This window comes from Scleropages formosus, chromosome 1, assembly GCF_900964775.1.
Source record: "Scleropages formosus chromosome 1, fSclFor1.1, whole genome shotgun sequence".
Taxonomy (NCBI): Eukaryota; Metazoa; Chordata; class Actinopteri; order Osteoglossiformes; family Osteoglossidae; genus Scleropages; species Scleropages formosus.
In genome coordinates this window covers 33766730-33779399 of record NC_041806.1, presented here as the reverse complement: position 1 = coordinate 33779399, position 12670 = coordinate 33766730, and the positions used below count along the sequence as shown (strand labels likewise).

The following is a 12670-nucleotide window of genomic DNA, read 5'->3' as shown; positions in this document are numbered from 1 at the left end:
TTTTTGCACTTGTGCCAGATTTCCTGGCATCTCGCATCCCTCCTCTCCTTTGTAAACCCGATATGCATCACTTTGGACTTTTACACCTCCTTTCAAGAGGAGAAACCTGAGCGAGGTGCCACAAGGGTTCATGGCAAAAGGAGCTAATAACCTGTAATCATCACTCAGGCTTCTCCTTACAAGAGACTGACACTGCCTTCACGCAAGTGTAACCAAAGCTCTTGAGCACTCTTAAGGTTTGGACACAGTAACGCTTTTCTCATCACAGATTACTCGAAACCCATTATTTACGTTATTTAGTCACTTACAAAATGCTTAGATCTAGGGTGACTAACAAAGCTTACAATTTTACGCTTCACGTGCTGATACAGCTGGATATTTACTTTAGAAAAGCCGGATGATTACACTGCTTAAGGGCACAATGGCAGTGCCCATAAACATCTGTACATTTCTGATTAGAAATTAGATTAGGTCTGGTTTCTGAAGTACCGTGACAGATACGGTCCAAATATCCACATAAAATAAAGAGCGTTCGCATTATTGCGTTTCACTGGAAAACAAGAGCGGCAAGTAGATCACGATACTTTTGAGTTGACCACAAAAGGCAATTACTGTGTGTGCTCCAGGTAGTACAGTGGTTAGTGCAGCTGGTGTACCACTCTCCCCTCACTCCTGTACCCTTAATCAAGGTACTTATCCTGAATTGCTCCAGTGCAAATACCCAGCTGTGAAAATGGGCAACGGTGCAAAGCTAATTTCGTAAAATTGAAAACTGCTCGAACATTTTAGCATCAGCTAAATAAAGGTCAATAATAACAACAGAGAAGGAAGAGAACAACTATGGGTCAACAGAAGTGACAAACCACTCAATATTTGGCACAGCATGACAAATGAGTTAAATGGCTAACAGCTATGTGACAATAGTTACCATCCTCTCAAAGAGACTGTTGTGCTTGGAAAAGTGGGAGGAATAGGAAAAGAGATCCACCAGCAACCGGAAGGACAAACTCAACCGTATCGGTAATGGTTGCGCCTCTCTTCAACCCCAACACTTAATAGAGGACAGTTCATTCTGGAGACACTTTATGCGGTCGCCATAAGTCAACTCAGCTGCATTTCACAACAATAGCTTCCTAAATAATATCAATATCACAACATTTTCCAAATTTATATTACTAAACTGGACAGCATCCTGGAAAGTTTACATGACATGGCCAACGAAACACCTGTCTCGAGCGGAGGAGAACACTTTGAAACAGAAATCTGGTGCAAGGAAAACAATGAACTTGAGAAAAATGGAGATGCACTGTTCTAACTACACCGGAACAGGCTGGGAAAAAGCATCGGGGCAGTATTTTAGCGCACAAAGACAAAACACTGACATGATCCTCAGAAGAAAAAGGCCAGTATTCTTCAGAACGACTCTACTCGCTTAGTGTCTGGTGACAAGAAGATATTTCATTAGGCCTCGGTACATGTGTTCTTGCCCAGATTTTGCTTTTTTGGAAGGCAATGGGGAGGACCATTTGGAGAAAGGCTGAGTGTCTCTTGTGTGTCCATGCACACGTAAGCAGCAGTAAGAACAATGAAGAACAGATGCGATCCACCTGATGAGATTAAGGAAACCAATGAAATTAGGGTGGAATTTCATTTGTCTGAGACAGAGGGTCATCTTGGCCTGACACATGCCTTCCACAGCAGTCCCATGCTAAACTGACCTCAGTCTCCCATGGGACGCACTGAAGTGTTGTCCCCTGACAGCCTCCATCTCCTCCCAACCACTTGCAGCTGACTCACATCTTTGAGGAAGGAGGACGTGCCATAAAGGAGGACACAGAGGAGGCAGGAGAGGTGCCCTACTGCGCGAACACAGCAGACTGGAAGCTCCGATCAGCTCTTTTCAATGCCATTTGGAATGTCCATCTGCAGTTACTGCCATGTGCTTCATTGATGAAAGCCTACTGATGTGTTTCGTGGTACGACCTCCTAGGTGTCTGGCAATCCTGCCCCCTCTAGCTGATGACATGGTTGGGTTTCACCACTGGACACACCGCGGTACAAAAATGCAAAGAGCAAAGGCCCCAGTGAGGTTTTACAGGTCTCTTTAAACAACTACTGAGCTAAAAGCTTAATACAGTTATGCGCCGCTTAGCGACGTTTCGCTTAACGACTGACCGCATACACGACGGTGGTCCCATAAGATTAAAATGCAGCTGAAATCTGGATTTTCTCGACTAGCGACGTCGTAGCCATCGCAACATCGAAGCGCAACGCGTTACTCACGTGCTCGTGGTGGTGTTGGTGTAAACAAACCTACTGTGCTGCCACTCGTATAAAAGTATAGCTCATACAATTATGTACAGTACATAATGATAATAAACACCCATGTTACTGGTTTATTTACTATACTGTACATTTTATCGTTAGTTTACTCTTTCTACTTACGAAAAAGTTTACTGTAAAACAGTATGCTGCGTTACGCTGGCAGCAGGATCATAAATCTCGTGTTTACCGCATCTCTTGACTGCATTGAGGCTATACCATCTAGGTTTGTATAAGTACTCTACGATGTTCGCACAACGGCGAAATCGCCTAACAACGCATTTCTCAGAACGTAACCCCATCGTCAAACGACGCATATATCTACTGAGACAGACCTCAAAATTTGTTCCATTTGGGTAATAATCAGTTCAATAAAGTGCTCCGGTACATAACTGCACAACTCCAGGAGAACTAAAGAGCTACTTTGTAAAATGACACAAGGGACTGTGAATATAGCATTCATTCAATCATTCATTCAGTAACTGCTAGTCCAATGCAGGATCACAGGGGTCTCTAGCATATCCCAGAAGTACAGGGTGTGAAGCAGGGTACACCCCGGACGGGACTCCGGTCCATCACAGGGAAACCACATACACCCATTCACTAACACATGCACACACTACGGGCAATTTAGTGGCCAAATTCACCAGACACACATCATTGGACAATGGGAGGAAACCCATCCACAGCCCTGGAGACATAAGGCATCACTGACACCAGCCGCACCACTGCTTAGCTATATGCCTACAACAATTAAATTGTATTAAAAAATTAAATCAGAACTGCAGTTGAAGTCCTATTTGTAGGAATGAGCGATGACCAATGAGCCATGTCCAGCTGCCCCTCTTGTGGGCTTCCTCGGACAGGTCGAGTTATGTGCGGTATGGCTCCTTATCAGTGGCACTGATAAAGAGCGGAATGCGGACGTTATCTATGCGAACTCCCAACAGCATCTCCCATGGCATTAAAAGAGCGAACAGATACGGCTGTACGCTTTTCAAAAACAGGAACAAGATCGTATTGAAACCAGTCAACACATGATTTTGCCCACAGAGCAATAACTGGACATCTTTCAACAGCAAATCCCACGCAATAGTCCAGGTCAAGTGCAACGTTTGGACATTACTCACTCGCAGCGTTACAGGTGACATCACCTCTTGGCTACAAATCTCCGTGCTGCTCGCTTCTGCACAAGGCAAGGGTGGACTGGTGCACAGTGCTGTAGATTACGTGTCAAAGACAGGGAAGACCCAAATTAACCTTCAGGAACTTGAACAAAGACGCTCCCACGCTTCTTTTTTGACCATGCTAAGAGTGCTTTGAGTGAAGCAAAGTGGTGCAGAAAGCTCAGAGGATTAACAACGAAAGTAAACAGCTAATGTCCATACAAACGTCTCATGTCCCAGAATGAGGTTCCAAAGGCTTTAAAATTTCCAGCCCTGAGACCCATCTGTGTAGACCTGAAGTTCTGAGCTTGGCTCCTGGATGTTCTTTATGCCTGGAGTTCCTTGCAAAGTCTCAGGCACTTCACTGCAAGTCTCAAAACAATACTTTTTCCAGACAGCGGTGCGATCACTACATTCCTCGTGGAAGTTCGCCCTTAAAATAAACCAGTTACTGGAAAATCCGACGGGGACAAATAGAGAGCCTGGCGACGGCAAATGTTTGGAATAACTGGCACGATGAAGTAAACAAAAGAAAATAAAATATAAGACAGAAAATGTGTTGGGAGGATTTGACGTGCAGCACGTCGAGTTTTCCGAAGAGCAGCGGGAGCAGGATTTGCCTTCTCCGACAGGAAGCTGGCCGGTCCCACAAATCAGGCTGTAGACCGGCTGACCCGGCTATCATCTCCCCGGCAGTTATCAGGTTGTTACAGCTGTTTTCAGGCCTAGGGTAGATCAACACTGCTGTGGAGGAGCTGAGGTTGGGCCAGTGCTGTTGTAGCCAGCAATCTAATGAGGTCCCACTACAGATGTAGAAGCACAAAATACCATATCCTGCTTGTTTATAACTCAGCATCCACCCTTTGCTGTAACTTTTTCCATGGCCAACACCACCCCCATGCTATAACTAGGCTTTCTCGCACCAGGCCTTGAGCCCAGATCCAATTACTGCGGTGTGACTTCTTTCGGCAAAACCCGAGTTTTTCTGCGTCTTTCTATGCGTGTAAATTCACAAAGAATTGATATTTTATTAAGAGGGAGAAAAAAAAAAAAAAACTGGCCGACTCAGCTGCAGAGTTCACACGGACGGGTTCGCACTTCTGGTAATGCGAATCAATTTAGTCACAGCTGAGAGCCTCTGTCTGTGTTTTGTCTATCAGCAACTAAAAATATGCCCAAGAATATAAAATCAACACTAATGCGAGGAGTCGCCAGAAAACTAAGCAGAAATTATCATGGCACCGCAGATAACGGAACAACCCATTGAAACGAGTGTAATCCATGTTTGCTAATGCCAAGTAATAAGTGACAATGTGTCCTTCTGGGTTGCAGGAGAAGAACAGTTAAATGCCAAACAATATATACAGGTGGTCCCCAACTTACGATGGGGTTATGCTCTGTGAAATCTGTTGGATGTCGAAAATATTGCAAGTCGAAAACGCATTTAATGCACCTAATACACACCTCTGCGTGACAGACTGGGAGATGCAGATCACTGCTGCTGCACAGCATCGCGAGGCGGTATCGCTCCGCATATCACTTGCCCGGGGGGAAATGAAATTCGAAGTACGGTTTCTACTGAATGTCTATCGCCAGTTCACCATCGTAAAGTCGAAAAAATCCTAAGTCGAACCACTGTAACTCGGGGACCACCTGTATGGTTATTGAAATTGGTCTTTTTCATACTGCCGCACCTCAAAATATTCTGCTTTATAGCCAAATGACTCAGTGATACGTCGAAAAGCTCCACTCGAAAGTACCTCCTGCACACAACTAAAGTACTCTATACAGCAGGTGTCTGGTTGCTCCCCTCTGCACTCAGTTCCTGCTTGTAAAATCAATGGGGTAATTGTGTCTCTGCACGTGTGCACAACATGCAACCCTCCCGCAAAACACATGCGCATGCCACAGAGAGAAGCCGACCAAGCTTGTACATCTCCTGAGCCGCTGTCCCGCAGCTCGAACCACATCTAGAGGCCCAGTACGCATTCAGGCTGCCCTTCTGGGAGTGACCGGGAGGAGATGAGCGAATTGGGGTTTCATGTGTTCAACTGTAAAGTATTTCACATGGAAACCAAGAAAGAGGATTTTTTTTAAAGGCGTCCTTTGGAGGCTCAAGTGGGCCAAATATGTCAATGTTCCGCTGAATTACCAGAAGCTCTGATTTTCAGTGTCATTATAGGTACTCTCTTACAATTTTTATCTTGAGAACTTGCATTCTCACACTCAGTTTATTGGGCATTATTGTACAACATCTAATAAAAGATACCAGATTGCAAACAAATCTGTATGGAGTTTACATGTTCTACCAATGTCCATGCGAGTTTCCTCCAGGTGCTCTGGTTTCCTCCCACAGTCCAAAGACATGCTCTTCAGGTTCCCCCTTAGTGTGTGAGTGACAGAGAGAGTGTGTTCCACTGATGTATGGATGAGTGACCCATTGTAAGTAGTGTATCTGGCAGTGTAAGTCACCACGATGAATAAGGTGTGTGGGCTCATAACACTACATAGAGTTCATTGGAAGTCGCTTTGGAGAAAAGTGTCTGCTAAATAAATTTAAATGTAATGTAAATCTGAAGTACTTACGCCATTAAATTTACTTACAGTGAAAGTGCTTCAAATGAACAACCCAACACATGTCCTTCATTAATAAGCTTTCTTCAGATGTGCGTTAAAAAAAAAACAGAATGCGATCAATCTACAAAACACACACACGTTACTGTCTAATTTAATTCCGTAAACTTGTATCTCAAGTCATCCGAGTCTGAACTGTCGCTGTGAAACGCCCTTAGCCAAGCACTGGTCCGGGGTGGTCAAGAAAACTGCAGAAAACCACAATTAAGGGCACCGATGTCTCAAAAGCTGAGATCAAGTGTTTCACACTGTCAACGATTTCAAGTGCGCAGATAACTTGGGCTCATTAAATTATTCTTAGCTAAATTCTGTGGTCCTTGTGGGTGTTTGTCATCTCTGGTTTCAAACAAAAGTACCACCAGGGCCTTAAGATGAGGAATCCTTCTGCAAACAGCCAACGCAAACGAGGCCTCCACCACCAACGCGGAGGCGTCCGCTGGCCGCCGGCCCGCTCTCGCGCCGCGCAATCGACGCGACGTACCACGGAGCTCGCAAAAGACGTCCGGACGCGAGAGCTGCCGACCCGCACCTCCGGCAGCTAGGCCGCATTTGCCTTCAACGCGTTCTTCTCATCCACGGCCGCGGAAACGAACGGAATGGGCCCGAGCGAATCCCCCGCGACGGAAGCCTCGACAAACGTTCGGCGAGGGCCCGCCGCCGAGTCGACCGCACATCTGTTAATGCCGTCACCGTCGCCGAGAGTGCGAGGGACACGCGACCCGGGAACCCTCTGCGGCGCAGGCCACCTTCGTTTCCCACGTCTCAAGATGGAGGGAGAAACGGCACAAGGGGTTTTCCAGCAGAATAAATGTGACCCAACTGCTCCTGAGGTGCAGATACGAGCGTTCATTCAGGACATCCCTCCTTCATCCGTACTCCTTCAAAAGTATCTTTCCGGAGCGGAAATCCGGTACCGTTGCCAGACAGACTTGGGTGGGAGAACCGAAAAATAACCACAGCTCTATTTCTTTGCCGCTTCTCAACTAAAAAAACTCTTAAGGGTGTTAAAAACGACACCGCAGATGTCAAAGCGAGACAGTCTCGCGAAACGTTTCCCAAGAGGCCCATGTTGTTCGGAAACGGCCGACTGCGCCGCTGTCTTCTCTTCGTAGGCTGTGCCGGAGGTTCACAGCACAGCTTTATTTTATGTTTTTTTTTTTTTTTCGAAATGGTAAAATGCCGCAGGTCAACATTTTAACCCGAGCAGGAACCCTAACTTCAGTTTTTTTGCATTATTTAACAGAAAACAGCGCAGAGGAGCCCACGTGCCGAACCCAAAGCGGGAACGAACGAAGAACTCTTACGTTTATTGTAGAGTTTACGAGCACATCAGTAAGGAAATACTTTTAACCGAGCGCAGCTCCTGCAAAAAGCATCTTTGACAAGTAGAGAAGCCATCTTGTGCGAAACCAGATTTTACCGCACGAGCACTGCAGAGTGTTTCACAGCGTTCGCTCAGTTTGTACTGTACACGCGGTGCGGTTCTGTGTCCATTTTAACACATTATTTGCCGCATTCCTCAAGGTTTTCCAGGCCGACACCGTTAACCGGGCTTTCCATCATACTTTTTAGAAAGTTAGTATGCGGGATGCTGGGCAGCTCAGAGCTCTTGCAGGTCAGTGTCACAGGGGACTACTCCTGTAGACATTTTTTTAAACTATGGCCACCGTAAGAGATGTATGTCAGTTATTCGGGGAACAATAACACCGCAAAGTCGTATTTCAGCTTTATTTGTCCTCTCTCTACGCATTCCAGACAGGCATTTCGTAAAAAAAGAAACAAGAGCTACGGAGGTAGGAGCCCGCAGGAGAGCTCCAGCAGCTGACAGCCCGAAAAAGGGGCAATCTGGGCTACTGAAGTGAAGAGCAGCGCTCTTCCCGGCTCTTCGGCGGGACCGAGTGGGCAGAGTGGGCTGAGTGACCGCCAGCGCTGCGGAACAACTGCACATGTTCGGAAAAGAGCATCGGGTGGAGATCATCTCTGCTCTACAACTTACAACGCGTAAGATTCACGGGACACACGGTGAAAACGGGCGACACAACGACACGCGACAGTGCGTATTATGATGATGTATCATTCAGAGATAGAAAAGATTGTGACATCGCAGTGATGAAAACTTTAACGTGGCTGGAAGTTGGAGGTCCCGGGACTTACACAAGAAGACACGACGACACAACACGTACACGTACACACACAAAGCGGAGAGGGGAACCCACCGCTGCGGCTCTTCGCAGGAATGCAGCATGTCCGACGGCGCCGATCGGAGCCTCTACATGTGTTTTAATCCCCCGTCACCAGTTTCGCATGGCGCTCCGCAGATTTCAAAGATGGACTCGGCTTGTCCACCAAAAAGTCAAAGAAAGTGTGTGGGAAAAACAGCCCGGCGGCGGTGTCGAAGCGCTGCCCTTCCGTCCCAGGCCAGTGTCCCCAGGACCCGCCGCGCTTACAGAACACACACACACACGTGATGCGAAAAGAAAAAGAAAGAGACTTGGTTCTGGCTTTTCCCTGAGGTTCTAGTAAACGCACCGCACCGGGGCTCGGAGAGCAGAGAAGTGTCGCGGAGGGGAGGGGAGGGGAGGGGAGCCGAGCCGAGCCGAGCCGATCCGATCCGATTCGAGCCGAGGCGTCCGGCCCTCCTGACATCAGGATCGCGGAATGCCAGGAATGTGGGCCTTCGGAGCCACACGACTGTCGCTTAAGAGCAAAGGAAAAAAAGTGCAGATCCGTCCGGAACCAGTTTTTTTTACCGCGCTCGAAACTTTCCAGTGCAGCCGCAGAGGATGGAGAACAGGACTCGGTTCCGTTCCTTTGTTTGCTCCCCCCCCGCACCCACCCCAGCCGAGTCAGCGGACGCGGGGAGCAGCTCCTCCTCTCCTCGGGACCGTTTCGGAGTTCCGCGAGACCAGCAGCGCCACGCGCCCCCGCGAGTCCCACTTGTGGCGCGCGGGAACGGAGCGGAGTGTCGAACACGGCGCATTTAAACGTCTCTCTTTCATTTTGCGCACATTTTCTTACTGCACTTCTGCAGCTTACATGTAACACGTGCGAACTAAAACACGCAACTGTGCATTTTGCTTGTATGCGAATTAAATAAGAATTTTGTGTCTAGTGTGTTTATTATAACAAGGTACAGAAAATTAACTTGTTTCAGCCGCAAAGACTTATAATTGCGCAGAAAAAGTTTACGTTCGCTTTTTGACAGAGAGGCCTGGAACTAACAAATTAATTCAGTTTTTTAAATTACAGTACTTCGCATTTTTGCTCTAACTGTGTTAGAAAATGACTTTTAGATAGTACAAATGAATCAGTTCACTACATGAATATTATATAATATGTTGTCTTGATTACACAATATTAATTTTAATGAACCATCGTCATCAGTGGATGCGAATGGAATTATTTACTATAAATAGTATTTTCTGTTATAATTATTCACTTAGCTGACACTTTCCTCCAAAGAGACTTACTTTTTATTAACGATTTATCCATTTTATACAGCCTAGTAATTTTTTTTTTTTTTTTTTTTTTACTGACAGCCAAAAAATGCAAGAAATGGTATTTATAATACTAATGACATGTTACTATACTAATTACATGTTACTAATGAGTAGGACAGCACTCTTGTGATTTTCTCAGTAATACAGAAAGCTGTAGGCTCTAAGAAAAAGAACTGTTCCAATATACAAGCACTGAGGGACAGGGACACACGTTACAATAAATACAGAATCATAATTTTAAAAACTGGTCAAAAGTCCACTCCACCTTTTCTCGTGGAAGGGTAAAATGACAGACGGAAACATATTCAATGTATGATGATGTCATTTCATATTTTGAGAGTAACAGAACATGCACATTTTCATCTGATACCAATTTATTGCCATGTTTTTTGAGGAGAATACAGTAGGCATACTGTAAATACTGAATGGGAGTATGCAGTACAATAGATCCCTATATTCCAGTAAATGGGACAAAGGCTTTCTCATTTTCCCCTTAACTTTTAAGACTCTCAGAAGACCTTTGCAAAGCATATTTTTGTGAATGAAACACCCAAGTAAATTACATTACAACAGACTGACAATATAATAAACTTTGATATGTAGCTAAAAAGTAGTTATTAGTGGAAATGCAAAATGAACAGTTTGCCAAAGAGGCAATAAAGGAACAATAAACGGCTTGAGAGGCTGGCAATAATATATAGAACCGCAGGCCCAAACTGAGCTTCAAAATGAAAAACAGACAAATGCAGCTGGTCAAAATTCATAGGCACCAGGAAGGACTGCCCCATCATCCTTTTTATTTTATTTACATATTCATTTATTTATTTGTAATTACGGGGGGTATGGTGGCACAGCGGGCTTGGCTGGGTCCTGCTCTCTGCCAAGTCTGGGGTTCGAGTCCTGCTTGGGGTGCCTTGCGATATACTGGCGTCCCATCCTGGGCGTGTCCCCTCCCCCTCCAGCCTTGCGCCCTGTGTTGCCGGGGTAGGCTCCTGCGACCCCGTATGGTACAAGCGGTTCAAACGATGTGTGTGTGGGGCAAGATTTAGATTTTCAAATGATGTGACTGTATATATATGAGCAGGAGCATATACAGTATATATACAGTACATTGTATGTGTGTGGAGGGGGGCGCGGTGGCGCAGTGGGTTGGACCAGGTCTTGCTCTCCAGTGGGTCTGGGGTTCGAGGCCTGCTTGGGGTGCCTTGCGGCAGACTGGCGTCCCGTCCTGGGTGCATCCCCTCCCCTTCCGGCCTTATGCCCTGTTTTGCCGGGTAGGCTCCGGTTCCCCGCGACCCCGTATGGGACAAGCGGTTCAGAAGATGTGTGTGTGTGTGCATTCATATGTGTTTATTTTATTTCCATTCATTTCTTCTAAATGGACAGCCACTTTTGTGATGAGGGCAAGAAACTCTGAGCATCTGTAGAGCACACAAGCATTGATGGAGAAACTGTGCCCTCCAGTGTTGTACAGCAAAGGCTACAAATGACATCCATACTGTATCCTGACCTGACTCCAGCCTGGTACTTGGTGTGATCCTACAGCTCATTTCCTTCGCCAGAACTGTAGAGCCCTGCTAATAATTTGCTGAAACAATTTCGAATAATTTGCTGGAAGGCAAGTCCAATTTAATTAGTTAGTATATACTGGTTATATTAATGAATTACATTAATTATACTGTAACGACCAGCATGGTGTTCGAGTGGGGAATGCACTTATTGTAAATAGTTGCATTGTGGGAAAAATGTGAAATGTGGGTGTGCAACCACTGGGGGCACTTCTGGGGGTAATGATGGGGTGACCCTGTTTGCCAGTCTCTTTAGAGAGACCACAAAGCCTCGAAGAGAGTGGAGTGCAGCCTGGGATTTCTCTTCTCTTCTCTTCTCTTCTCTTCTCTTCTCTTCTCTTCTCTTCTCTTCTCTTCTCTTCTCTTCTCTTCTCTTCTCTTCTCTTCTCTTCTCTTCTCTTCTCTTCTCTTCTCTTCTCTTCTCTTCTCTTCTCTTCTCTTCTCTTCTCTTCTCTTCTCTTCTCTTCTCTTCTCTTCTCTTCTCTTCTCTTCTCTTCTCTTCTCTTCAAAGGCTCAGGAGAAGCTTCTTCCCTCAGGCTATCAGACTTCTTAACATGAACACATCCTGCACTTTAAGGACTCTGGTGGTATAGTGTTATTCATCAGTACTGCACATTGCACTTTATCAATGCACATTCAATACCTTGCACATTTTTTGTTCTATAATTCTTAATTTTAGTTTTTTACATTTTTGCTTTAATTTAGTTCCCTGTACATTCTTTTTTTTATTATAATTTAAATTATATTGTCTCATCTTTTTTTAAAATATATTTCTCTTTTAAATATATTGTCTTGTTTGCACAGTCTACAGAGTTGACTATATTAACATTTCACTACAGGTTGTATGCGTGTATAACTGTGTTTGTGACAAATAAAATCTTGAATCTTGTAAGAATGATTAAATTAGCTTTATTTATTAGGTTCACTAATGTGTAAATCTGTTATCCACAGAAGCCATAGGAGGCATTTGTGTATTCTGGTGAAATCTGTTTTGTGCAATGTGGGAGAGAACTGTCATCTTGGAATATATGAAAAATAAAGATACATTTATTTAGCAGATGCTTCTCTCCAAAGCGACTTCCAATGAACTCTATGTAGTGTTATCAGCCCACACACCTTATTCACCAAGGTGATTTACACTGCTAGATTCACTAATTACAATGGGTCACTCATCCATACATCAGTGAAACACACTCTCTGTGTCACTCACACACTGTCCATGAACCTAAACAGTATGTCTTTGGACTGTGGAAGGAAATCCACTCAGACACGGGGGAGAACATGCAAACTCCACGCCCACTGAGCCGGGGTCGTACCCACATCCTCTCGTACCACCCAGGTACTTTGAGACAACAGCGCCACTCGGTGTGCCACCATGCTGCCCACATAGATATACATGGTTTCCTGAAATAGCATCATATTTCAATGTATTTCTTTCTTCTTCTACCAAACAACCATAGAGGACAATCTTCAGACAATG

General features: G+C 45.2%; 1 protein-coding gene across 2 annotated transcripts in view; it reads right to left on the bottom strand.

The window, feature by feature from the left end:
• LOC108924018 (tyrosine-protein phosphatase non-receptor type 14-like) overlaps positions 1-8692 on the bottom strand; it is a 45494-nt gene extending 36802 nt beyond the window's left edge. For both annotated transcript variants that reach the window (XM_029250970.1, XM_029250960.1), the window contains exon 1: positions 8339-8692. The gene's annotated coding sequence lies outside the window, so the exon portion shown is untranslated. The remainder of the gene's footprint in view (positions 1-8338) is intronic.
• Between the last annotated feature and the right edge of the window lie 3978 nt (positions 8693-12670).